The following is a 4305-nucleotide window of genomic DNA, read 5'->3' as shown; positions in this document are numbered from 1 at the left end:
TTTTAGTTTTCCGTCTAAGAAAAATTATCAGATCAACACAGATAACACTAAAGAGCAAGGTAACACTAATGAGCAAGGTAACTACATATGAGCAAGGTAACACTAAAGAGCAAGGTAACACTAATGAGCAAGGTAACGACACATTTTTTCGTGCGTGCAGCCTGTTAAATCGAATTATAAGACGTTATCACGTCAATAAAAAATTGCTCCTTCTAAGCCAAAAAACAAAAATACTAAAAATGACTGAAACACAACTCACAATCGCCGTAACAGAACTTATAAAACAAGCTTGAAGTATAAAGGAGTTTCGAAGTGATGAAGCATACGAATTATCAGCTTTCATCAGGAAGGTAGAAATTGTGCACCCACTCTTCAATTAATATTCAACATTGCAAGAATTGATATTTCAACGATACTTGCATATACTAAAGGCAGATCCCCAGAGACTGCGTTACACTCCTTTTTTTTTGCCGGTACAACTAGCAGCACTCAGACATGAATTAAGTCCATTGTACTACACTTGGACTCCTTTTTAATTTTCTTTAAATCCACCCGATCTCCGAAGAAATCTGAGTAGATCTTATGGTGCCAAGGAGCCAAGATGGTCGCCGCTTAACATATCAGTGCCAAAGACCTCAAACCTGATTTGGACGATGTTGGGGCAGACGCACAAGAAGTGGTCCGCCGTCTCATCCTCCTCTTCATAAGCTGGAAAAAGTACACTGTCTGAGATGCCCAACAGTTCCATGTGCTTCGCCCACAGAAACTGGCCCGAAATCAGTTCAACCAGCCGTCTGCAGTCCCCTCTGCTTAATGAATGAAGGGTTTGCGACAGTCGATCGGACATGACAGGTGACATCAGTTTAGTCCATCTGCAGTCTCTCTCAGCCTGCCAAGCTCGCTTGTGGGTGGTAGTTACTCACTTGCTAACCGTGGCCGTGATGGTCGCAGAAGGGAGTGGCAAAACGGGCTCTGGGCCAAAGAAGTTGGCCTCAGAGCCCATCTTAGCTAAGAAGTCAAAGGTCTCGTTACCTGCGATACCCACGTGTCCCGGGACCCATGTTAGCAGCAGGCTATTATGTCTACGGACATAGTTCAGGACTGTCTAAGGCCATAAGCGCAGCTTGGCCGTCACTATAGGCACATATAGATCTGCCTCTCCATCGGTTTTCTACAACAAAGTTCATCGCTTCTTGAACACTGCATGAACCGGAGCCATGCTCGGTCCTGAAGCCATCTGTAAAAATGCGAAAGCAGTGTTTGCCGGGCTCATTTTCTGAGCTTGACCACAACTGAGCCTCTGGCAGCACTACACTGTATCTCTTGTCAAGCACGACTCTGGATGGCACGTAGTCAATGGGCATGGCAAAGGCCCGTTGGGTCGAAGCCCATGCCTACTCTGTTGTCCAGTGTCGTACAGGGGCGGTACAAATTCCCATTGATACATACAATTGAAAACACATACTCAAGCACACAACATCTGTTTGTACTGCAGATGGAAATGAACAAGAAGTTGTTGGTACGGCAGACTTAAATGTTGAATTTGAAGACAAGAATCATATGATACAATTTTTTATTATACCGAGCGTTTCACAGAAAGTTATATTTGAAGTTGACTTTTGGAGTAAATTTAAAATTGCTCCGCATGTTATGTATCTCTGAAATTTGCCTTGAAACAAAACGTGAGGAAAATACACTTTGTTTAAGTAATGAACAGTAGACCGGAGTGAAATACGTAAATTTTTTCAAATCATATCATAATAGTAGGGAAAAGTTGCTACATACCAATACAAATTCAGGAAAAAAAAAGAAATTTCAAATCGGTTAATATCTTTCGTTCGCGCATTGCATTTAAAATTTCCAAATTTTATCCCAAATCTTGCTGATTTACGAAAACCTGTAGAAGTTGTAAATGATTAAAGATCGAGCTCACTTTATATACATAGCACTTTCAGCATTGAGTAGTAGATTTTTAATTTTATAATCTATCCATTTCTGTGATTCTGAGCGATCAACTTTCACCAATTTTACACCAAATCTACTAAGGAAGTCTATGCCAAATGAGGCTTGCGTGAAAGCGGCTTACGGCTACTATAACACGTCTGTGCTTTAGATCGTCTTCCACTTGGTTACATGTATTCCATCGTTTTTCTTTTCATTTTGCTTTTGATTCTGGCATACCGATAAACGAAGTGCACAGAAGAGCTAGTACTCTCTGGTCATTACCAGTTCTGCTATCACTCTTGTCGCACTGTTTGGTCAAAAAAAAATTCTATCCGTGTTCTTTTGAATTACATAGTTTACACAATTACTTAACATTAAATCGCTTCAAACATTTTAATCATGTCTCTTACTCGTAAGGACATACACTGCCCATTTTTTGGTGCACCTAAACCACTGCTGTCATCGGTCCTTCCCACTAATACAGACATTATATATATAATGTTGGCAAGGAGTGAGGTACAAAATGACAGTAGAATCTTCTGCTGCCAGTTCTGGTCAGAAGTTAAGCTTCACAGTTGTAGCAGATACTGTAGCTCATCAGACTGAGTCCCTTTATTCTATGGCTTCAATTCCAAAGTTTCCCACACAAGAGTTGTACAAAAGATCAAACATCTACATGATCGATACTACACTCTTCGTAAATCTTATTCAAGGGACAAAGACAGACCTGAGAAACAAAAGAAGTACAATGATTTTATTGAACAATCTTCAAGTACATTATTTGACATATCGTCCTGCAAGTGCGAGATGACACTCAATTGCTTTTGCCAAAGAAGCTTTGACAAGTGTATTTGTCCCAGGCCGGTAACTATCAACTGCACATGCCCTAAAGATAGAAAGATACCTCCATTAGAAATCAAATTTTCATATGCTCAAAGATACCTCGGACAAGGTAAGATTGGGACAAGAGATACCAAAGAAACTCAAAAGCTTACATTAAAGTTGCAGAGAAAAGCTCGTCACTTAAGTCAGACCAACTTACCTGGACCTTCTTGTAGTAGCATTGATTCTGAAACAGAGATAACTCCTGAAGTTGACAATGATAAGAATGATCCCGATTTTCAGACCTCACGCTCTATTTCCTCTCAGTCAGCAAGTGCAAAAAATGCACAGATGCGCTTATCACTTCCAGCAACGGCTCGAACAAGTGATCGTTTTGGAGTATCTGATAGAGCAGCAGCATCTATTGTGTCTAGTGCATTTAAAGACGTTGGTCTTTTAACGGACAAATATACTTCTTTTGTTGTTGATCGAAGCAAAATTAGAAGAGAAAAAGAAAAATGTGCACTAAAACTTATCGAATCGGGGAGTGCAATAGAGCAATTAAACGATCCGATGTGTGTGTATTTTGATGGCAGGATGGTTGACACTTTATTTTTAGTTGAAAAAGAAAACAAACGTTATCAATCTATAAAAAAAAGAAGAGCACATTTCAGTAATAACAGAACCAGGCTCAGAGTACCTTTGTCATTTAGTACCTACTTCAAAAAGTGGAAAGGACACAGCATACAGCATTCCAAATTATTTTGAAGAAAATGGTATAAATCAATCTAATGTTGTAGTGATTGGATGTGATGGTACGTCAACAAATACTGGGTGGAAGAATGGTGCAATAAAATTCATTGAAACGCGTTTAAAAAGACCAGTACAATGGACTATCTGTCTCCCCCATTCGAATGAATTACCTCTGAGGCATCTAGTTGAAATACTTGATGGTAAAACAACAGGTCCTCAGTCTTTCAGTGGGCTTCTTGGCAAACAGCTGGCTAAATGTGAATTTTTGTCCATCGTTGCTTTTCAGACGATTGAATGCTCTCTTCCACGAACGCTTGACGCAATAAGCTTAAGTAAAGATCAGAAATACTTACATGACATTGCCATTGCTATTGTTGCTGGTTTTTGCTCCCCAGATCTAGCAAATCGAGTTCCGGGACCAATATCACACTCTCGTTGGTTGACAATTGCAAACAGGTTCCTAGGATTATACATTTCTTTGCAAGAGCCATCTAAAAATCTCATTCAAATTGTAAAATACTTTTTGACTGTATATGTACCTCTATGGTTCGAAATCAAAATAAATTCTTCAATAGTTGACGCACATAAACATATTTTAGAAAGTATTAAAAAATGTAGAATCTTATCTTCAGAAGTCCAGGCAGTAGTTCATAAGGTCATTCAAACAAATTCCTTTTTTGCCCATCCAGAAAACATTCTTCTCTCGATGGTGGTAGATGACAGAGAGCATGTCCGCGATCTTGGATTGAGGCGAGTTCTGAAAATAAAAGAAATCCCTTCAAAAGA

The sequence above is a fragment of the Anastrepha ludens genome, chromosome X (assembly GCF_028408465.1).
Source record: "Anastrepha ludens isolate Willacy chromosome X, idAnaLude1.1, whole genome shotgun sequence".
Taxonomy (NCBI): Eukaryota; Metazoa; Arthropoda; class Insecta; order Diptera; family Tephritidae; genus Anastrepha; species Anastrepha ludens.
The sequence above is the reverse complement of the archived record's forward strand: the minus strand, read 5'-3'. Positions refer to the sequence as shown.